Genomic DNA, 24,833 nt, shown 5'->3' on the forward strand with positions numbered 1-24,833 from the left:
GTTCTATTAAGAAGTGATGTATTTGTAAACTAAGTTTAAACTTTTACGTTATATCGCTAACAATTTTCAAGATTATTTACATTTTAATTTTTAAAACCACTAGGACCCAACAGCAATTTAATGCACACATTTTTAACTACACACCATTATATTTTTCCAATTAATTTGATCATATTGCATCCTTATAGAGCCTCATAAGCGTTATCCTAAAATCTTCAGTACACCTTTCACATGTTACCAACAGATCCTCTTCATCTGTTTTTCTTTATAACTTGTATAAGTATGTATTACTTTTATGTGCAATTTCAAGTTGAGAATTTTCCTAGAACTTATACATATTCTAAGATATATTTCATAAATAAATTATGTAGGTCTCACTTGGGTTATATGGAATGGTATCATTGCACCCTAGATGAGTGTATTTTGTCATTTATATTTACTTTGTTGGTGACAATAGTTACCATGGGGTCTATTTATTAAAAAGATGTACAACCTGTTTCACTGCTTATAAAAGCAATACAGGTTTTTGTTGTGCTGAATTTCATCATTCCAGGGCTCTGAAAATCCTGCTTCTATGCAAGGGTTTTCTCCTCCTCACCATCAGTTTTCTGCAAGCATGGTCAGTCTCAGGCTGCATGCTGCACATGTCCCCTGTAGATGTTCATGGGGTAACGCCATCACAAGAATGCTTTATCAAATGACAAAAAGCAAAGCCTTTCATTGCTTGATAAATTCCAGTAACCAGTAAGTAGCGGAACACTAGAGAAGTCTTTGAATTAACCTGTTAGTAAATATAGGATATTTGTGAAAAGCATTTTCCCTGGTGAAAACACTGAATAAAGGGATTTCCCCAACTTAATAAATAGATGTCATGTTCTGGTTTTGATTACATTTTGAAGACTTCACAAAAATGTGCTTCACTAAAGAATATTCACCTAATTCTACATTTTTGTAGAGAACTTTGTATGTTTTTCTCTCAGAATTTGGCCATAGGTGTTCCTCGGGAGATCCCTCCCAAACATACCACAGAGTATAAACCATTTACACTGTATACAGAGGCCTATGTTTCAAAGACTGGAGAGAGAGAAAATTGTGAGAGATAAAGCACTAACCAATCAGCTTCCAACTTACATTTTACAAGCTGTGTTTGACAAATGACAGGAGCTGATTGGTTAATACTTTTTCTCTAACAATTTTATCTCTCATCAAGCTTTAGTACATAGTCCCACAGTCTGCAGAATTAATGGTCTACAAATAGAGCTGGGATGGCAAATACGGTATAGAATGAGAGTGTAAGCAGAACAAAAAAGGTTGTTTACCGGACGTTTTGCAAAACATCATGTTCTGCCAAATATTTGCACAAAATTGATGATAAATGATCAGCACTCATTTGCAGCACAAGGGTAATATGCTCTTGTAAAGTTAGAAGAATGCATCTGATTTATAAGAACATAAAAAAACATAAAGCATATAAAAGTATAATCAATTTCAGAGGAGTATTACAAAAGCCAGAAATTCCTTTCAAGACATTAACAGCTTTTTAAATTACGAGGAAAATCATATTATGCAGACATTGTTAGTGATTTACAATTACTGGCCGTGGTTCCTCTGTACAAAGTAATGTGATATGTAGCGTTTTTCAGACCCGGACATACAGTATGGATAATATATTTTATATAAACTGTAAATACAGTATAAATTTTGTGGTGAAACGAAAACATTTCTTCCCATTCAATATCCTGTATTTGCTAATAGTATTACCAGAATCTACTATTATTTCTTGAATAAGTCAGAATTGGGGGTATGGACTTTACATTAAGTAATTCTACTTTCTAAAATGTAAAGATATAAAAGTTAAAATTTGAAAAAAATAGATGTCTAGGTACATTACATTAAATGAAAGCCCCCAGAACTGCTGTAGAATAAGCAAACTAATTATAATATCTAACAAGCTCGACCTTGGCACCAAGGCCCTGATTCAGAGCCGGACGCTCTGACCAGAGCGCTCGCTCTGAATCAGGGCCCACCTCCATAAATATGGAACTAGTGATGTCAGTGGGGTCGGCTACTGACGGTAGGCGTTCCCTTGGGAACGCCTCCATCTGGGAGGCACGCCCACCAAAGGGGGCGTGCTGTCAATCAACATCGACAGCACGCCCCCTTTGATCAGACACTACGAGCGAAGGAAAGTCCTTCGCTCGTCGCGTCTCGTGCATGCGCACGACGGAGCTCCCTCCGTCGTGCGCATGTGCAGTGCAGACCATCGACCCACTTGCGAGCGGACAGCCGCTCACGAGTGGGTCTGAATCAGGCCCCAAGTGTGTCTGTGCATCATCATGCTAAGGCCAAATATCATGTAAAGGTGCATGTGGCATAACGTGTTTGTCTTTTGCACTGAGATTTTCTGTTTCTGGCTGGGATATCATGCCTCATTGAAAAGGGCGGAATCAGTATGTTTGACCGCTGAACGTGAACCCGGCGGTTCAAATCTAGACGCTGGCAGCTCGATGGAGGAGATTCTGACAGTGGAGGTAAGTTACTATTGCTAACCCTTTCCACCCCTAACCCTAACCCACCTTTAGGGGTGCCTAACCCTAACCTCCCCCCGTTAGTGCCTAACCCCCCCTCCCCGCACCCTAACCTAACCCTCCCGGGGGGATACTAACCCTATCCTCCTCCCTTAGTGCCTAAACCTAACCCCTTTTCCCCTAGCCTAACCCTAACACTCCCGGGGGGGGAAAGGTGCCTAACCCTAAATCCCCCCGGTGGGTCCCTAAACCTAATTCCCCCATCCCCTATGTGGATACTTACACCCGGCATTGGGCGATTGGTCCGGCGTCCTGTCGGAGTTCCGGCATCAGGATTAACATAGGCGTCTGTATTTTGGCGCCTATGTTAGATACCTTGTCGGGATTACACTGTCGGTATTGAGACCGGCGGCCATGTATCTCATAAATACATACCGAAAAGGGCACATAGGGAGAAATGTACTAAGCCTTGGAGAGAGATAAAGTGGAAAGAGATAAAGTACCATACAATCAGCTCCTAACTGTCATGTTACAGGCTGTGGGGTCTATGTACTAAGGGGAGAAAAGGGGTAAAAATGCTAAAGGCAGAGAAAATGCCTGTACATACCACTTCTCAGTATGTACTGAAGGGATTTTCTCTGCCTGCAGCCTGGCAGTGCTAAGTGCAGGCTACAATATCGTACTGCACTAGGGTCACTTAGCACTAAGTGTCCCAGGTGTTACTAAGAAGAAAGGTCACTTACTGTTGGTGTCTTCTCTAGTGCTGACTCTGCCTCTTGTAGCTGGCGGTATCTGCTTCTCCATTGAGGACAAGTGCTTGTTGTTATTTTTAAGTTTGCTGATAAAGTTTTTACAAAAAAAAGTCACTGCTGCAGCTGCCGGGCGGGAGTTGGTGAGTCACACAGGCTGTCAGGGGAAAGGGGCCTCAGCTGTTACCGCCAACGGGGTGACTTAGCGATCATTTTCCTTGGCAGCTGTATTTTATAGTAACAGCTGCGGTAGCTGGCTCCTGTTTCCCAGCACCAACAGGCAAAGCAGAAGCGGTATTAACTCCACGGTATGTGGAGTCTTAGTAAATAGGCCCCCCCAGTTTGAAAAATGACAGTAAGGAGCTGATTGGTTGGTAGTTTATCTCAGCACTTTATGTCTCTCCATGGTTTAGTACATCTGCCCTAAAAGGGCTACAAATTCAGCACATCAAAGAGAAGGTAAAAAGTCCTCATAAAGCATTAATTTTTACTCATTTCATTGTCCCCATAGAAATTCCATTAGAGACTACTTCACTGGTTCATCACCAGACAAATGCAAGTCCTTAACAGTGGAGTGGTCACAAAGGAACACCCCTCTTCCCGGCACTTAATTAGATAAATGTGTATTAAATTAGTGTAACAGGAGTAACAAAAATGGAGTTTTCAAGCCATTTTGAAGTTCAGTGCTCTCAGTCGGTTTTGCAACATATACAGATTGTGACACAGTCCAATATATGTCAATATGTTTTAGAATGCTAGCTAGCTAGCTATTACAAATGTATTGTTATGAGACAACATATACTTAAGACTGCGTCAACATAGTTTTGACTTCAACTACACACCATAAATGTACTCAATTTCTAAGACAACAGTGCCCCCTACTATCTCAATCTACTTGTGTGTATTGCAAAAGATGACCTTTATACCTTTTAAAATGCCTATTCAGGAGTTTTCCCCTCAGCATTTAGCCTATATTAGCTGTACTGTGTCAGTGTGGAAGCAGCCTTATTCCTGGAACCACACTGACTGCAGAAGTGCCAGGAGATCCCGTTTGAAAATAATTGAGTCTCTAGATGCTGAGAGAAAGGCTCCTGGATTTTGCTGATGTGATTGCTGTATCTACTGAATGAATCCACAATTGTAGCTAAGTATATTAATTTTACACTTTTATATTCATTTTGTTTGTTTAAGTATCATTTCTGAGAATCTACCCATCTGGGATCTTTTAGATTGAACCCACTTGTAACATATGGCGAGTTAGCCAGGAGGTCCCATTTGGACCCCCAGCAAAGTACTGTATACTGTATTGTGTAACAAAATGTTTAAGCGATTATTCAGTAAGAGAAAGAGGGCAAGTTTTCCTTCATGGCTGACTAGATCCGGACCCTGGGCTGACATGATGGAAACTGCCTGTAAATATATGTAACCAATCAAAACTGTAACACCTTTAGTTAGATTTAAAAGGGAGGTGCAAACCCATAAAAAATCCTCTATCTCATAAGTGAATGAGGGAGGTGTGACCTGATCAGTCACAGAGGGTATACTGTACGCCACAGTATATCTGTATGTTGTCTGTTTACTGTCTTTGTGTTTGTGTAACTGAAACAAACAAGAATAATGCATTTTAAGATTTAAGATTTTTTAATATGCTAAAAGATGAATTGAAAGTTCAGCTGGCTGATTTCCGAGGAAAGCATAATGTTGGTTTTTCACTGCCTGAGAGTAAAACTAGTGACATTTTGCGTAGACCCATATATGTTGGGAAGAGAGAAGGGAGCATAAAACTTATGCAGAACAATGCAGTGATAAGAAAGCCTGTCTCACAGAGAGAGTAGGCTTGAATTCACATTGTCCCATGAATTCCCAAGGTAGGGACAGTGAGGGGTTTCATTACTTAGCAGCTACTGAGGGAGAGAAATCAGATGCAGTTGCCTTTGAGAAATAAAGTTTTCAGGTAGAAACTTTGAATGTATCTGAAGATTCTTGTGACATTGTAGAAGATATTGATAATCACACATTGTTAGAACAAGAGTTTGATTCTGAATTGAATGGCAATCAATGTGTGCAAGATGTGTTTGCAAATGATGTTTCTCACAACATGCCATTGGTTTGTGAGATGAAAGATAGTACACTTGAATACACATATTGCCCCTGTGTGTGGTGAACTGAACAAGAACCAGGAAGTGTCTGAGTGCCCATTAGAAAAGGTTGGGCAAAGTGATGATGGTGGAGTGGTTATGATGCCAGTGATGATTGGGATTACCCAGAGGGTGGAAAATGGGCAGGATTGCAGTCACAGAACATTCCCCTGAAACAGAGAACTACCCCCATGATGATAATGATTACCAGAGAGTTACTGTGAAGTTTCACAATAATGAAAATGCATGCTCAGCAAATGATGTTTATGAGTTATCAGCTATTGATGAGACAGTAGTGGTGGGAAGCACACTGATACTGATAACCAGTGAGCCATCACATATGGCAATGCACAACAGCTTTGCACCCACAACATACAAACTGAGTAGGGAAATGAAAATGTTGTTTGATAACAGAGAGCAACAGAGAAAAATATGGGATGTAAACTCTGTGTTTTGTATTGCAGAAAGGCTGATTGTGAATGGTAAGAAATAGCAGACCCCAGTGTATTCCCTGAAAGACCTTACCAGTCAATTGTTTTAAATCAGCTTACAGATGCACAGTCACCAACAGCAATTACCAGAGCTAACATGTCAATTGCTGAGGAGTTTAAAGAAGATGAATGGATTATGCATAACAGAGGCATGCAAGATCAGCATTTGATACATGGACGATGGTACTTACAGGAAAGAATTTGCATAAAGAGACAAGGCCCTCACGTTGTACCAGTTATATCACAGCCGACTGCTGGGCTTGTCAAGTTTAAGTAATTGTTTCCAACGTTACCAGGACTGGATTATAGTGCTGCCATCTTTGCAGACTGTCAGGCAGACATGTGAAGAAAAGGAATTCTTCCTGCTGCAAATAGGTGCGAGACCAGTACAGGTGGCAGAGTCGTATGCCAAATTAAAGGAACACCAGCTGCAACTTGTGTGGTGCACAGATGGATCAGCCACACTGAGAATGAAAGGACATTTCTGCACAGACAGCTGGACCGTGTTACAAGGCTTCACCACTTGGATGCTGACATGGAAGCAGAACAACTGGCAAGTCCACAACAAAGTTATCTGGGCGGCACTGCCCTGTGCATTCATAGGTCTGTGTCGTTGGACTATCTCAATGCCCACACTGGACTAGATGGCAATACAGTTACGGATGTACTGGTTCAAGGCAGAACAGTGGCGCTTACCCCTGGAGAGCGAAGAGAACTGTACAATCTGGGAGAAATAGCTCATGTGCAGTGTGGAGAAATGGCTCATGTATGCAGAGGAGCAGAAGACACGTATACCTGGGCCCAGAGAAAATAAATTCCCATGACACAGTTGCTGGCAAGAAACATTGTGGCGAAATGCAAAACTGATCAGCTGTGGAAATACAAGTAAAAGCAAACCAAAGACATGGGCTCTATATACAGAGGAGAACGAGCAGGTCAGGTGTGGCAGATAGCTTTTATTGACCCTGTGCCCACTGGACGTGGGGGAGTCAATTCTGCCGCTCTGCGATGGACACCTACTGTACTTATTGGTGATTGTCGTTCACCCTCTGTACATGCTAATACATATGCCCATAGTCCGAATGGTGAAATTCATCGCAGACGCAGCACTGATTGTGCAAAGACTTGTGAAACTATGAAGCTGATGTCACATTAAAGCAAAGCCTTATTTCTAACCATGGACAAAGGCAATGCAGAAAACTGTCATGTTTGACCACAAACAATTGAGAAGCTTTAAACAAACACAGCAAAGAGTACACTGGAGGGTCATTTGTATTTTCTTACTATCCACAAACAGTAGAGTGTGAATGTGTGAATATTTTGTTTAAGAGAACTGTAAATTTCTATGTTACATATAGATTAGGGGTGAGCGGGTTCGGATTTCTGAAATCCGAACCCCCCCGAGCCCCCCCGATCCGAGTCCGATCCGAGTCAGGCTCGACTTTTCCCACCTGACTCGGATTCTGAAATCGAGGCAAAACGTCATCTTCCCGCCTTCCGAGTCTCGCGGGTTTTGGATCCTATATAAGGTACCCACGTCGGCGCCATTTTCTCACTCGGCTGTGGACAGTGAAGAGGGAGGGTGGGAGTTAGGGCTGTGCAGTGTAGTGTAGTGTAGTGCTGCTGTTGTCCACTACTTCAAAGTCCATAGGGGCTGGCTGTGTTGTGCTGTGCTGCTGTTGTTAATAGGGGCTGTGTCCACTACTTCAAAGTCCATAGGGGCTGGCTGGACTGTGTTGTGCAGTCAGTTCTCCATAGGGGCTGTGTCCACTCCAAAGTCCTGTGCAGTGTCCCAGTCCTAAAGAGGTGCTGTAGTGTTGTCCAGGGGGTGCTCTGTCCATCAGGGGTGCTCCCCCCAAGTGCTAAAAATATAATATATTTTCTGTGTTTGTGAATTGTGTGCGCAGTAGCCGCACGTGCATCAACAAAGTAGTGCCAAGCGTGCGCCTGTGTCATAAGTAATGGGCCGGCTGGCTTGACCGTTAAAGGGTGCTGTAACCCCCGAAAGTACACTCCAGTCCAAACCAAAAAAAAAATATTTTCTGTGTTTGTGAATTGTGTGCGCAGTAGCCGCACGTGCATCAACAAAGTAGTGCCAAGCGTGCGCCTGTGTCATAAGTAAAGGGCCGGCTGGCTTGACCGTTAAGGGTGCTGTAACCCCCGAAAGTACACTCCAGTCCAAACCAAAAAAAAAATTATTTTCTGTGTTTGTGAATTGTGTGCGCAGTAGCCGCACGTGCATCAACAAAGTAGTGCCAAGCGTGCACCTGTGTCATAAGTAAATGGCCGGCTGGCTTGACCGTTAAGGGTGCTGTAACCCCCGAAAGTACACTCCAGTCCAAACCAAAAAAAAAATTATTTTCTGTGTTTGTGAATTGTGTGCGCAGTAGCCGCACGTGCATCAACAAAGTAGTGCCAAGCGTGCGCCTGTGTCATAAGTAAAGGGCCGGCTGGCTTGACCGTTAAGGGTGCTGTAACCCCCGAAAGTACACTCCAGTCCAAACCAAAAAAAAAATTATTTTCTGTGTTTGTGAATTGTGTGCGCAGTAGCCGCACGTGCATCAACAAAGTAGTGCCAAGCGTGCGCCTGTGTCATAAGTAAAGGGCCGGCTGGCTTGACCGTTAAGGGTGCTGTAACCCCCGAAAGTACACTCCAGTCCAAACCAAAAAAAAAATTATTTTCTGTGTTTGTGAATTGTGTGCGCAGTAGCCGCACGTGCATCAACAAAGTAGTGCCAAGCGTGCGCCTGTGTCATAAGTAAAGGGCCGGCTGGCTTGACCGTTAAGGGTGCTGTAACCCCCGAAAGTACACTCCAGTCCAAACCAAAAAAAAAATTATTTTCTGTGTTTGTGAATTGTGTGCGCAGTAGCCGCACGTGCATCAACAAAGTAGTGCAAAGCGTGCGCCTGTGTCATAAGTAAAGGGCCGGCTGGCTTGACCGTTAAAGGGTGCTGTAACCCCCAAAGTACACTCCAGTCCAAACCAAAAAAAAAATTATTTTCTGTGTTTGTGAATTGTGTGCGCAGTAGCCGCACGTGCATCAACAAAGTAGTGCCAAGCGTGCGCCTGTGTCATAAGTAAAGGGCCGGCTGGCTTGACCGTTAAAGGGTTCTGTAACCCCCAAAGTACACTCCAAACCAAAAAAATATATATTTTCTGTGTTTGTGACTTGTGTGCACTGTGGCTGCACGTGCATCAACAAAGGAGCAGCGCCAAGCATGCGCCTGTGTCCCATAAGTAAAGAGCCGGCTGGCTCATTTCTTAAAGGGTGGTGTAACCCACAAAGTGCACTACTCTCCAGCAAAAATAAAAAAATATTTTCTGTGTTTGTGTGCGCTTTAGCCGCACGTATTTATATCAATATTACATAAATGGAGGACCAAACTTTCTCTGATAAAAATAAAATAGGGAAAGATCAAGAACCACTTCCTACTAGTGCTGTTGCTGCTGCTGGGAGTTGTTCATCATCCCAGAGAGGAAGTAGGAACATCACTACTTTTACTAAACAATTGACCCTCCAACAGTCCCTAGCGATGAGGATGAAGTACGACAGCAGTCATCCTGAAGCAAAACGTATAACTGAGGCCTTGACTGCTATGTTGGTGTTAGACGTGCGTCCGGTATCCGACATTAGTGCAGTGGGATTTAGACAATTGATGGAGGTAGTGTGTCCTCGGTTCCAAATCCCGTCTAGATTCCACCTGCATCCTCAAAGCAGCAGCGACAAGCGTGCGTCTGTCTGTTAAAGGGTGGTGACACCCTCAAAGTGTGCTACACAAACAATTAAAATATTGTTCTTTTTTTTTCTGTCTTTGTGAAATGTGTGGGCTGTAGCCGCACCTGCATCCTTAAAGCAGCAGCGACAAGCGTGCGTCTGTCTGTTAAAGGGTGGTGACACCCTCAAAGTGTGCTACACAAACAATTAAAATATTGTTCTTTTTTTTCTGTCTTTGTGAATTGTGTGGGCTGTAGCCGCACTTGCATCCTCAAAGCAGCAGCGACAAGCGTGCGTCTGTCTGTTAAAGGGTGTTGTAACTCTCAAAGTGCTCCAAAAAATCAAAAAAAAATTTTTTATGTGTTTGTGACTTGTGTGCGATGTAGCCACACTTGCATCCTCAAAGCAGCAGCGACAAGCGTGCGTCTGTCTGTTAAAGGGTGGTGACACCCTCAAAGTGTGCTACACAAACAATAAAAATATTCTTCTTCTTTTTTCTGTCTTTGTGAATTGTGTGGGCTGTAGCCGCACCTGCATCCTTAAAGCAGCAGCGACAAGCGTGCGTCTGTCTGTTAAAGGGTGGTGTAACTCACGAAGTGCTCCAAAAAATAAAAAACTATTTTTTTTATGTGTTTGTGACTTGTGTGCGATGTAGCCGCACTTGCATCCTCAAAGCAGCAGCGACAAGCGTGCGTCTGTCTGTTAAAGGGTGGTGACACCCTCAAAGTGTGCTACACAAACAATAAAAATATTCTTCTTTTTTCTGTCTTTGTGAATTGTGTGGGCTGTAGCCGCACCTGCATCCTTAAAGCAGCAGCGACAAGCGTGCGTCTGTCTGTTAAAGGGTGGTGACACCCTCAATGTGTGCTACACAAACAATTAAAATATTGTTCTTTTTTCTGTCTTTGTGAATTGTGTGGGCTGTAGCCGCACCTGCATCCTTAAAGCAGCTGCGACAAGCGTGCGTCTGTCTGTTAAAGGGTGGTGACACCCTCAAAGTGTGCTACACAAACAATTAAAATATTGTTCTTTTTTTTTCGGTCTTTGTGAAATGTGTGGGCTGTAGCCGCACCTGCATCCTTAAAGCAGCAGCGACAAGCGTGCGTCTGTCTGTTAAAGGGTGGTGACACCCTCAAAGTGTGCTACACAAAGAATAAAAATATTCTTCTTCTTTTTTCTGTCTTTGTGAATTGTGTGGGCTGTAGCCGCACTTGCATCCTCAAAGCAGCAGCGACAAGCGTGCGTCTGTCTGTTAAAGGGTGGTGTAACCCTCAAAGTGTGCTCCACAAACAATAAAAATATTCTTTTTTTTTTTCTGTCTTTGTGAATTGTGTGGGCTGTAGCCGCACTTGAATCCTCAAAGCAGCAGTGACAAGCGTGCGTCTGTCTGTTAAAGGATTACATCGGTGACAGCATCCAAGTAGGCATGTCAGACAGTCCGTACCTGTACTGGCAGGAAAAAGAAGCAATTTGGAGGTCCCTGTACGAACTGGCTCTATTTTACCTGAGTTGCCCCCCCTCCAGTGTGTACTCCGAAAGAGTGTTTAGTGCAGCCGGGAACCTTGTTAGCGAAAGGCGTAGGAGGTTGCTTCCACAAAATGTGGAGAAGATGATGTTCATAAAATGAATGATCAACTCTTCCAGGGAGACCAGCCTCCAGAACGTACAGAGGGACCTGTGGTTCCAGCAGGGACGAATTAATACTCTGTGAGGATGAGGATGTACATAACACTGAAGAGGGTGAGGAATCTGTGGATGAGGAGGATGAGGACGACTTCTTGCCTCCGTAGAGCCAGTTTGTGCAGGGACAGATTAATTGCCAGCTTGTTTTGTGGGGGCCCAAACGAACCAATCATTTCAGCCACAGTTGTGTGGCAGACCCTGGCGCTGAAATGATTGGTTTGTTAAAGTGTGCATGTCCTGTTTATACAACATAAGGGTGGGTGGGAGGGCCCAAGGACAATTCCATCTTGCACCTCTTTTTTTTCTTTGCATTATGTACAGTTTGGGGCCTAGTTTTTCAATGCCATCCTGTCTGCCACTGCAGTTTCACGCCTAGATGGGTCACGTGTTTGTGCCGCCCACTCGTGTCGCTTAGCATAGTCATCCAGCTACCTCGGTGCAACCTTTTGGACATAAAAACACTATTGTGAGGTGTGAGGTATTCAGAATAGACTGGAAATGAGTGGAAATTAAGGTTATTGAGGTTAATAATAGCATAGGAGCAGAAAAACCTACAAATTCTGTGATTTTAGCTGTTTTTATGCTTTTTTTCAAAAAAATACAGATCCAAAACACAAAACCCAGAACCCAAAACACGGAAGGGTGGTTTTGGCAAAACCAATCCAGATCCAAAACACGAAGAAAGATCCAGATCCAAAACCAAAACACAAAACACGAAAAGTGGCCGGTGCACACCCCTAATATAGATTAGATATTATAGTAGGAAAAATATATCTGTTTATTACAGTATAGCAGCTAATTAAAGAACATGTTTATTTCTGTTTATTTAGTTAAGATTAAGTAAGGGTTAAGGTGTAGATTTTGTTGTTAAGCAAATACACTGAGACAGTTAAGTTGACAAAGTATATCTACAGGACTGATGTATTATATTGTATTAGATATTGAGATTCACCCTGTTTTCCTTTCTTTTTCAGGATATGTTATCAAGAAAAATTACGTCCCTCGTGTTTATTCCGGGATTTTGATACAGAAGCTTTCTTGTGATATTACTGTATATCAGAGACAATGACAACAGTGAAAGACTGTTAAATTGTATGGATTCATCCACAGTGCAAGGGTGGGGAGATACGGACTTTAAATCCATTGGAATGTGGTGTGATTCTCACACAGGACAATTACCATTGAGGACTCAACATGTTTTATACATGTTTGTTTACCTGATAATGTGTATTACCTTAGTACATTATAAGATCAAAGGGTGGTTCATGGGAATTTTACATTTAAAAGGATATATTTTAATAATGATTTTAGCAATTTATTTGGTGATCAAATGTGGCATATGGTTATTAGGAAAATTTTGTTCTAGTGAAGAAAATGTTAAATCATATCCTGTTAAGATGATTACTAATACAGGAGAAATTTGGAAGGTATATGGTGCAATATCACCTGAGAGCAAGGGTGGAGTGTAACAGGAGTAACAAAAATTGAGTTTTCAAGCCATTTTGATGTTCAGTGCTCTCAGTCGGTTTTGCAACATACATACAGATTGTGACACAGTCCAATATATGTCAATATGTTTTAGAATGCTAACTAGCTAGCTATTACAAATGTATTGTTATGAGACAACATATACTTAAGACTGCGTCAACATAGTTTTACCTTCAACTACACACCATAAATGTACTCAATTTCTAAGACAACAGTGCCCCTACTATCTCAATCTACTTGTGTGCATTGCAAAAGATGACCTTTATACCTTTTAAAATGCCTATTCAGGAGTTTTTCCCTCAGCATCTAGCCTATATTAGCTGTACTGTGCCAGTGTGGAAGCAGCCTTATTCCTGGAACCACACTGACTGCAGAAGTGCCAGGAGATCCCGTTTGAAAATAATTGAGTCTCTAGATGCTGAGAGAAAGGCTCCTGGATTTTGCTGATGTGATTGCTGTATCTACTGAATGAATCCACAATTGTAGCTAAGTATATTAATTTTACACTTTTATATTCATTTTGTTTGTTTAAGTATCATTTCTGGGAATCCACCCATCTGGGATCTTTTAGATTGAACCCACTTGTAACATTTAGTATTAGTGCATTCACAATTGCTGCAAATCTAAAGAAAACTGACTGCTGGCCCAGTCAAATGAGTTTAAACAATAAAAATGGGGGGATAGAACTAGACTGTGCTACATATTTGTGAAGAGGCAATAAGTTTATAGTAAAAACTGGAAACATACTGCTCATCAGTATGTGCATGAAAGATGGCTTCTCTTGCTAAACAAAATTAGTAGTTTAATTAACTAAATAGGGTAAATACATAACTGCAGATAAATATACACTGAAAAACACAATTAAGAAACAATAATGGTGAACTTTTAACAATGCAATTAGCAATTTTAGCGATGCCTAAAGTTCTTAGGGGTCTATTCATAAAGACAGAGAACTGAGGGCCTGATTCAGAGCCGCTCGTAAGCGGCCGCTCGTTCGCTCCGAGCGATGTTCGCACAACTGCGCATGCACATGGGTTGTAATGCGCATGCGCCAACCAGTCAGTGCGGTCGGAAATCGAGCGCTCGCAAAATAGCGAGTGTCTGCTAGGGGAAGGTGCTTGAAAACGGGGAGTGGTGATCCGAACGCAGGCGTGCCAAACGGTCAAAACGGGCGCTTTAAGGGTGTGCATAATTAACAAAGCAGCGTCATCGGCCACGTCACTTGGTTGTCTCTTAGCCTGAACTGTTCGCATGATTGCGGTAGGAAAATCCTACCACAAGCACTGCGAGCAGTTCAGACGCCTTTCGATGTACTCGATTAATCTAATAAATAGCGGAGATGACGTAGGATGCGAGCGGCCAGGGGGCGTCTTTACAAAATAGCGAGCGCATGTTGCGTTTGCTCGCTCAGACATAGAGGCGTTAACAGTCCGCAAAGAGCGAGCGCTCAATTTAAATAGCCGGCCCCTTTTTCTGAACGAGTGAGCGCAAATAGCGTCCAGCTCTGAATCAGGCCCTGAGTCTTCACTAAATTTTAAGACAAATCACATCTTATTGATGTGATATATCTTGAAGTTACAGAGTGATTCAGAAATACTTACCCATATTGCTGTGCAAGCTTATCAGTGTTATACCGCATCTGTGTCTGGTCCCTGGATACTGCACATGCGCCCATCGACGTATAGGGTAAGCCGACCATGGGAGAGAAGGGGTAGCAGGGGCAGCAGGCAGTCAGTAGTAATCCGGGCACATGCATATGCTGGGTCAATTCACTTATATGCTGCAGGGAGGCAGAGCATATTGGCCATAGAGAGGCGGCATCAGACGGGACTGGACCGGACTGGAAGACAATCTGGTGCCTCACTCACCCAGGGCAGTTTGTAGTACATCCCGCCCCCCAGTCACCCAGACTACTGCAGCTTCTCCACATGACAGCTGGGAGCCAGCAAGCCTGAATGCAGTATCTGGGGGAGGGTGAGGAGTACACAGCCCCACAGCCAGCATGCAATTACCCGCCTGTCTACCTGCAGCCTGCCAGAGACTGCTTCTCTCTGCAGAGGCACCTTTGATTGGCCAGATATCCAATCTGGTGGAGAGGATGGGGAGAAGGTGGGGTGATGACAACAGACTTCACTGCTTTTCTCCCCCTACAAGCCTCTGTACATCATCGGAAAGTAGAGGTTTCCATGCTTCTAAGAATCGCTTTACCTATACTACTGTATGGGGAAGCGATATCTAGACTAATCAGGAGCACCACTGGAGAAATCTGAGATTTCTCCATGATAAACGCTTCTATGAATAGGAAGAAGCAGTGAAATGCTCTGTTATCACTTATAAAGGACTTTTCACTGCTACTTAAATATACTCCTTAGATAAGAACAAAACACATTAATGACAGTTCAGCGAGCAGCAAGCAGACTGCTTAAACAAATCACTAACCTTTATATAAAGCAAATTAATTTATTACAAACACTCACCACATTTAATCCAGCAAAACAGAAAAGGTTTCCTGACCTAAACTCGTACCCGTCCCCAACATTGTAGGGTAAGCAGCAAGTCGGGTTTCTAGTCTATTCCATCTGACTGTGTTACTGCTAGGCAGGTACATGGCGTGGCTGCTATTCATTGGCTTTACCGGGTTCACCCCACCACCCTACTAAAGTAAGTGCCAGCACAATATTGTTACCTGGTGCTCTCCAACCTGATAACATTGTGCCGAATTGACAGGCGCTCTCACCAGCACTCACAGTGTTAGAGACTGAAAACTTTGTAACCCAGATTCTACATATTGGAGGTGATCCCCCTAAAGACTGGAGTCCCACTGATCTATGGATATTGCATACACTGGGTAACTGTACTCTGCATTGTTTTCATCATCCTGTATAGGAGACTTTCTTAGTGTGTTTAGACAATATCAGGCAGCTGCAGCACCAGATACAGGCCCTGATTCAGAGCCGGACGCTCTGACCAGAGCGCTCGCTCAGAATCAGGGCCCACCTCCATAATTATGGAGCGTCCTCCTGGACGCTCGTATAGCTGTGGGTCACCACCCACAGCCTATACGAGCGTGCAGGATGATGGTCGCGATGGTCTTGACCATCGCAACCATCGCCACTGCGAGCAGAAGCCTGCGGTTGAGTTTTTCAACCGCAAGGCCCGGAGTGATTTTGGCTCAGAGCCAAAATCACTCCCACTGACATCACTAGTGATGTCAGTGGGGCCGGCTTCTGACGATAGGCGTTCCCTTGGGAACGCCCCTGTCTGGGAGGCACGCCCCCGGCACGCCCACCAAAGGGGGCGTGCTGTCAATCAACATCAACAGCACGCCCCCTTTGATCAGACACAACGAGCGAAGGAAAGTCCTTCGCTCGTCGCGTCTCGCGCATGCGCACGACGAAGCTCCCTCCGTCGTGCGCATGCGCAGTGCACACCATCGACCCACTTGCAAGTGGACAGCCGCTCGCGAGTGGGTCTGAATCAGGCCCACTATCTTTTATGAAATTAGCAACATGGTATTTTATTCATAGCTACATTGTATGTCTTTATTCTTTCTTTTTTGTCCTTTTTAGTGTAAATTTGTCTGCATTTATGTGTTTAATATATTTAGGGCGGGAATTCAGATAGATGTGGTAAAACACTAAGCTTATCTCCGGAACAACCTTTTTTGCATTTATACGCTCTCCTGTTTATTGCGTAAAAACTGGCGAAAATAAGTGAAATCTGCCTGTACCCCCAAAAAAGGTAAACTAAGATAGGGAAATGGTCTAGAAGTATGTTAGTGGCCATAATTAAAGGTTTTGGGGTTTTTAAATTGTGTTAATTGACTGTTATAAGCTGTTTTCCAAAACAGTGAATAAATGATTGAAAGCAATATTTGTGGCCAAAATATCTGATGTACTTAAGGGGTACATTAAAATTGATGTAAGTATATTTTTGTGTCATTTAAGGCACTTTTACAATTTTTTTAAAAATACACCTGTCACCGCCTCCTGCAATGTTTAAAACACCTGTTCCATCCATCCATAGAGCCCCCCAAAATACCTATCCCACTACTTTAAACCCATTTTCCAGCACTTTTTCATCCCAAAACTGACATGTAATTACTGGCCAAATTAAACTATTTAAAAATAATTTTTGCCTAATTAGTCATTATGGCCCAAGGGGTTCTGAAGCAAGTCCCAACATGTTTTCCCAAAAATTGGTATTTTAGAAAAGACTTCATCTGCTCCAGTGTGCCGAAAAAAACTGGCGTACAATCGAAAATGGACTTTATGCCATACGGATAGCCCCGGAATCTGAAATGTTCTGGTAACTTTTCTCCGAAAACTTTTCAGGATAAAAGCTGTTTAACTCCAGTTTTGTGCTCATCGCGGCTAATTGAATCCGGTCCTTAGTATAGTAAACTACTCATTTTGTTTAACAAGAGAAGCCATCTTTCAGTCACATTCTGTACCGACGAGCAGTATTTGTTTCCATCATTTAATATAAACTTATTGCCTCTTCACAAATAGTGAAGCCTTGTTCTATCCCCCCCTTTTTTATATGCAAGTTTATGCTTATATCTTTGGAGCAAGACCCTTGTTGGTTAATTCATCTATATTGTGGGGATTCTGATCAGCTACCAGCAGTGTCCAGAGAGGCACTTGTAATGTGCTGAAGACCTGGTGAGATTACCACACTTTTGTGGTATCTGTTCTTTTCCCTGCTTATTGATATTATAATGGCTATATGTTTGGAAATACTGATGTCTCAGATACACTTCTGCGTTTAATCTGGTTAACAAACAATAGGCTAAATGTAATAAGGTCTGAGTTTTGAAAATGTGTGACTATAAAGCTATACTTTATTTTTAGAACTCACCCTATGCAACTTGTATGTTTCTCACACCTCCGCAACTAACCATGGCAAAACACGCATCCAGATGCTTTGCCATTGTGAGGATACAACTCGGTCAATGTAACAAAGTGCAAGTTTTTAACCCACTATTACTGACGTAAAGCTAAAAATAACAGACCTGCTTCAGGCTAGTGATTATATACTGTAGCCTGATCAGGTCTGAGTTACACAGAAGCATGCACAGATCTGTCAGATCCATGCATGCTTCTGTGCTAAAAAATAGTAAAATGTGGGCTCCCCTCCCTAAAAGCACAACCAGCCCCAGGCTCTTCTGAGCTGGTCCTGGTTGAGAAAATACAGGGGACAAAATTAATAGGGGTGCCCTGTATTTTCCACAACCAGCAACGGACTCTTCACACTCACCTACAATTCATGTAGCAATTCAGGTCCTCTAGTCCATGTAGCATCCATGCTACATTGTATGCTATGATGGGAAACACAAGGTTAACCTCTATTAACCTTGCAGTTCCCACCATAGACTTCAATGGTGCTTTCCCACCATTGAAGTCTATGGGGGAAAGTTTGACAGACAGTCTGCCCTCTCATAGCCAATCAGCAGGCAGCTCCTGCAGAGGTGCCGGTTGATTGACTGCCAGTTCCTCTAATGACAGGAGTCCCCCGGATCTCGCTCATTAATGCAGAGATAGTGTAGGTGTAAATACATACACTTCCTCTTGTCTACCTTGGTTCAGGTGTCCGGTCTGGGACCTCTACTTCTACTGTAAAAGACAATTTCTTTATACCTAATCAACCCAGCACCCACCACCCAGGGGTGCCAGGCAGAGCCCCAGGCTATAAGTCCAGGCCTGGGGTGCCCTGGAAATGGGGTGGTACCCACCTCCTCAGGGTTCCCCAGCCTGGTCTGACCAGTGGTCAGGTGCTGAATGCTTTGGCCAGGGTCTAATGACTGTGGCATTACACCCTCACTAGAAAGAGTCCGGTGCTGGAAAATACAGGGGACCCTACTCATTTTGTTCCCTGTATTTCCACAACCAGGACTGGCTCACTGAGCCCAGTGCTAGTTGATGAAAATACAGGGGAACCTTAATTTTTTTCCCCTGTATTTTCACAACCAGGCATGGCAGAAAAGACGGTGCTGGTTATGCTTTTAGGGGGACCCCATGTCATTTCTTTTAAACATTTTACTATTTTTGTTAACACAGAAGCTTTTACGGATCTCACTGATCTGTGAAAATTTCTGTATAACTCGGACCTTGTAATGAAAGTCGCATTACAAAGTCCAAATTTTCATTTGAAAAAACTCACATGGACAAGCACAATATAATAGACTTGAATTCACAAATTTGCAGACTATTACATTTGCCGAGTTCTGGGACATTCTGGTACCTTTAAATGTGAGAGAAGGTCCCGAATTTATTTGCGGCGCAGAAAAAACTCAGACCCTATTACATTTACCCCCATATACATAGATTTACTTCACTGTACATACACCATGGGGCAAAGGTGATTTTCCGAGAATTTGGACTAAATAAGTTTGATTATTACAGTATGTATTTTGTTTACAGTATGTATTTTGTTTCATGCGTTAGTTTTAATTATGTGTGTATAGAATAAGTTTTATTGGATTGCACCCAGGTTTTTACTAATCATGTTTTCACCTTCTTTCTACGTGATTCTCATGGGCTGGCTACCAGGAGTCACTGTGGAGCAACTGAGACAAAACCAAGTTGTCCAAGAACTTTTGTGTAGCACTTCACATAAGTTTTCATTAGCAAGATGAGCTAATAATGAGCACAGGGTTGGGTATGGGATGCCAGCACTCGGGACCCTGGTGGTCAGAGGGCCTGATTCAGACCCGCTCGTGAGTGCTGAGCGCTCGCAAGCGGGTCGATGTTGCCCAAGTGCGCATGCGCACGACAGAGCCGACTCCGTCATGCGCATGCGCGAGACCCGAATAACGACGGCCAAGCCGTCATTATGGGTCTCGCACCAAAGGGGGCGTGCTGTCTATGGTGATTGACAGCACGCCACCTTTGGTGGGCATGCCAGGGGCGTGGCTACCCATGGGAACGCCTACCTTCTGGGGCCGGCCCCACTGACATCACTAGTGATGTCAGTGGGAGTGCTCTTGGCTCTGATAGAGCCAAAAGCACTCCAGGGCTTGCGGCAGCGATACCCTACCACAAGGGTCTCGTCGCAAGCCCGATGGTCGCGATGGTCTTGACAATCGTGACCATCATTTTGGCCGCTCGCTATAGCTGTGGGTGGTCACCCACAGCTATGCGAGCGGCCAGGGGGCCACTCCAAAAGGCAGGAGGGACGGCCCTGATTCAGAGCGAGCGCTCTGTCAGAGCGTCCGGCTCTGAATCAGGGCCTGAATCCCAATGCTGGCATTCCGACAGGGTTAGGATACCGACACTTGTTGTTCAGTATCCTAACCCTCCGCCTCTCCCTACCCCTAACCATCCCTCCCCAGTGCCTAAACCTAACCTTCCCCTCCATGCACCCTAACCTTAACTCACCCTTACTGCCTAACCCTAACCCCCCCTAACCCCAGTACTTACCGTCGGGATGCAGGCGATCAGGATTCTGACAAGTGTCGGGATTCCAGCGCCCGCATATTAAGCGCCAGGACAACCTGACTGTCTGGATATTGACTGCATCCTTGAGCACAATTAGATGTATCCTTTTGTCTTCTTAGGGATTATTGAAATTCTAGCTTTGAGGGCCTCCATGGAGATGGAGCCACCCTTCAAGATGCTGTTGAACACTGTAGCCAGATTAGACAAGTAATGCATTAACCATCTTGTGATAAGTGCCAGTCACCATCTTGTTATAAGTGCCAGTAACCATCTTGTGATAAGTGGCAGTAATTTCATTTGGTTCCTGTTTGCTTTGAAAAAAAATTGGTACATGAAAGTTCAGTCATCACCTCTGCATTCAGCACCTAAAGAGCATCAATAGATAACCTAAGCTTCCTTCTTAATTAATACTATGATAAATAGCTCTTATTCACAAATTCATAATATGCATATGGCTTATGCAGTTTTGCGACTATTACCATACATTCGCGGGTATTATGCACACAAAACCCCTTCTCCTGCACTACTCAGTATACAATAAACAATGAAATTATTTAAGGTTTTGTTTGGAGACTAGGGGATGATTACCAATTTCTCACTTATCTCAGGTCAAGGGAATATTTTTTATCTCAAAGTAGGCAGATTAATTTTGGATGTTGTTTATTACTAATTACTACACTACCAGCACTTTCTTGTGTATATGCATTTATTATATGTTAATGAAATTATATATTTCCCTAACTTTAAAATTTTAAATCAATGCTCATGTTTCCATGAACACAGTCTGAGAATATCAGGCTGAACGGGATGTAGTCAGCATCCCAGCATACGGGATGTCGATGGTCTAAATACCGGTGCTGGGATCCCAGCTCCAGATTCCCAACCCCCAGGATCCCGAAGGTAAATATCGGGGGTTAGGTTTAGGGGTTAGGGTTAAGTACTAGGGGGAGGTTTAGAGTTAGGCACTAAGGGGGAAATGTTAGGTTTAGGGTGTGGGAAGGGGAGGGGGAGGTTAGGTTTATGCACTAAGGGGGAGGTTAGGTTCAGGCACCGGGGAGGGAGGGTTAGGGGTAAGGGTTAGTGGTAGTATACTTACCTACGGGTGTCAGAATTCTGACTGTTGGGATGCCACTGTTGGTATTCTGACCAGCGGCATACCGACAGGCGGGAACACATACCCAACCCAGGCTGACCATGATACTCACCATACTGACCTATAGCACACCCAGCTTGAACCCAATGTAAATAACTCATACAAGAAACAGAAAGAAAAAAACATATCTGTTTAGGAAACATAATAAAACTTTCTTGCATTCACTGTAAACACATCCCAAAAAATATATATTGTTTTAATCAATCCTCTAATGCCCATACCTTTACTATTGATTGTATACCCTTTTCATACTATTTTGTGTTGCAGCCTAAAAGTCTCAGTACTTTAAACATTCTTGATATTTTGGCATCACCCTTCCTATCCCTCTGACATAACATCTGTCTTAAATATGTCAAAGACGTTAGAAACAATTCTATTCCTAGTATGCAGGTCTAGGGCCAAATAAAGCTAGCTTCAGAGAGGAAATACAGGACTACTATGAGTGTGTTTTGGGGGTGAAGAGATAATGAAGTCCACCTTAGGTAACATGTAATGAGCAAATTGCACATATCTGGTTGTTTAGACATCTTTCTGAAATACCAGATTACCAAGTAGAGCTTTCATCATGGCTCATGACTTTAATTTGGATAATTGAGCAACCAGACTTTGTATATTGAATCAGATTGGAACTGAATGAACACATGTGAGGGGGAGGGTTAGGCTGTGGGAGGGGTGGTTAGGTTTAGGATTGGGGTTAGAATACTTACCAAAATCAGTTGGGATTTTGACCTTTTTACCATATTGTCTTATGTGAGGGTAATTTAAAAAGAGGAGACAGTAAAACCTTAATAAGTAATGTCTGTACATTTGAATTTGTAAATAGTAATATACAACAACATGACCGATTTAAGTAAAATTAATGTAGGATTTTCTGTGTTCATTGAAAACATATATCACACTTTTCCACTTAATTCAGTAAACAATCAATGGCAAGTACTTCATTACATTATTTTCAGACATAACTTTTCTTATAGCTAATGTCAGCATTTTCAATTCATATCCCTACTATAGCCTGTGCTGTTTTAATATGACAAGTTTCACAATAAAATGGTTTGCTATTTTTCTGTTGTTATACAGCTTCATTTTTTCTGGCAGCATATCTTGCTATGTGCAGATTACTATGTGTATAGCCTGAAGCACTTGCTGCAATAAGTAATAAAAAAAAAATATATTTTTTTTTGTTAAAACATTTTTTTTTATATATATATATTTTCCAAAACAGCCTTTTGTCCAAAAAAACATGTAATGGAGATGATTTCTAAAACACTTTCTAAAATGATTTTTAAAACATTAGTTTTCTAATCACATTTTACATCACTACAAAATGTATCAATGGTAGGTCCAAAGCTGGGTACACACTACACTATTTATCGTGCAATCACGGTACCTGCCACTAGTCTGCGCGACCATCGTGTAGTGTGTATTCCAAATCTTTTGTTTGTACACATTGTTCATCACATCATCCAATGAGATGAGACGATCCACTATGTGATGTGGAGTACACACACAGGCATCGTTCATGATGGTTGCACAGTGTGTACACTGAGACGCACAATTTCACCACCTTAAGGGCAGTCATATGATTGGTGCGCCATTCAGGTGCATACCCAGCTTAAATGTTATTTATGCTGGCAATAACAACACATCTAGAAGTTGGAACAGCTGCAAATAATGGTCTTCTATAGACTAATTAATTACCATGTTGTCAGAATTATTAGGTTGGGCTAGACACAATGGCAGATGAAGGCATTCAGTTAGTTCTCTTACCATTTACACTGTATACACAGGTTGACGTGACATTCTAAACTTCCTTGACACTTAATGTCACAGATCAGCAATGCAAGGTCTAGGTAGATTAACTTAATTATAGAATACTTTATAAAGCTGTCAGCAGTACATTCTCTTTGTCTGTTATAGCATTAGATTGCTTAGGTACTGTACTTTGTATCTGTTCTGTTTTCTGTTGGATTTTTGACCATCCTTTTCAGCATAGACTGGGACAGACAACAGGGATCAGAGTAGACCAGGATGTAGAGGAGTCGTCAGTGCAGGCCAGGATGGACAGAGGCACAGCAGTCACCGCTGGCAACACTCAGCACATGTACTCCTGTGCATGATATGAACACCGCAATACTATAGGCACGAATCACTGCCGGAGCTGATGAGGATCTGCTTCCTCCCTCACTGCAAAATCTAGTAGCCAGGCAGCAAAATCTGGTAGCCATGGTGACCTGGCCCCCGGGATTTGTCAAGCCCTGTCTTAAGGGATGTAGGAACTTAAAGTGATTTGCTCTATTTGTATGTTGCAAACTGCATATTTGGAAAAAAAACTGTTTTTCTTTGTCTTTGTGTACCATTAAATGGATTTCTTTCAACGTTTTTATCTCAGTATCTTTTACCAATTGAAGACCTCATTCAGAGTTGAACATGCATGCAAGTTGCAGCTTCTTTCCTTGCAAATATGAACATCAATTCACTACAATTTGTGCATCTTTTGCCCTGATGACCTGGCCGCATTTTCACTTATAGCTCCCTGTACCAAGGGGACCAGGATAAGAGCGGTTGTGAGTCAGTAGGCGCGGTAAAGTACAGTAGAGACATGACTATTTGGAGTTGGATAACTTTTGGGTTCTCAACCCTGGTACAATTTGTGACCTGATGATGATGGTGGTCAGTTTGCCACATCTCATATGCTGAAAGGATCTAAGACACACCCAGTTACTCAAATATAGTATAACTTCTGCAATCTAATAGCGGTATAAACACCCAGGTTAAGTCCCAAGAACCGGCATTCTTCAACTTAACAGCGCGCTGGATTGAATAGCTCCGGGAGCTTCCTCCCGGGGCTATTCAACATCGCATTGAAGTGAATCGTGGCCACTTATTGCAGGTGGAGGAAGGCACACTTGCCACCTGTGCAGAGTTGGTTGCACCTTGGGTTTGCAGACAATTCTGCATAGGAAGCAAAAATCTACTTTTTTCTAGAGATGTGTGATTGGGTTTTCCTGAAAACCAAACACAAACGAGCTCTGGGGTTCCGAATCGAACCGAGTCCCGGCTCGGATCACTTTTGGGGGTAGAACAGAGTCCCGGCTCAGGTCTGATGTAAGTACGGTACTTGGATTTCAAAAACTAATCTCATGATTTGGATTGCATGTAAGCAGGTCCAAATAACATGATTTTATCTGTTTTTATAAATTTTAAAGAAATTCAAAACCAACCAAATCCAAAACAAAACACTTGAGGGTAGTTTTGCCAAAGCCAAAACCATAACATTTGAGGGTTTTGCCAAATCCAAATCATGGGGGTCTGCGCACATCACCTTTTTTCTGTATATTACATTGGCAAATAGATAATTGCATTTAGATCACTGCAAATTGCCTCCAACTTTGATTCAGAAGGGTATATTTACTAAAGTGTGGGTTTTTAGAAATGGAGATGTTGCCCA

Source organism: Taudactylus pleione, unplaced genomic scaffold, assembly GCF_031769625.1.
Source record: "Taudactylus pleione unplaced genomic scaffold, aTauple2 ptg000296l, whole genome shotgun sequence".
Taxonomy (NCBI): Eukaryota; Metazoa; Chordata; class Amphibia; order Anura; family Myobatrachidae; genus Taudactylus; species Taudactylus pleione.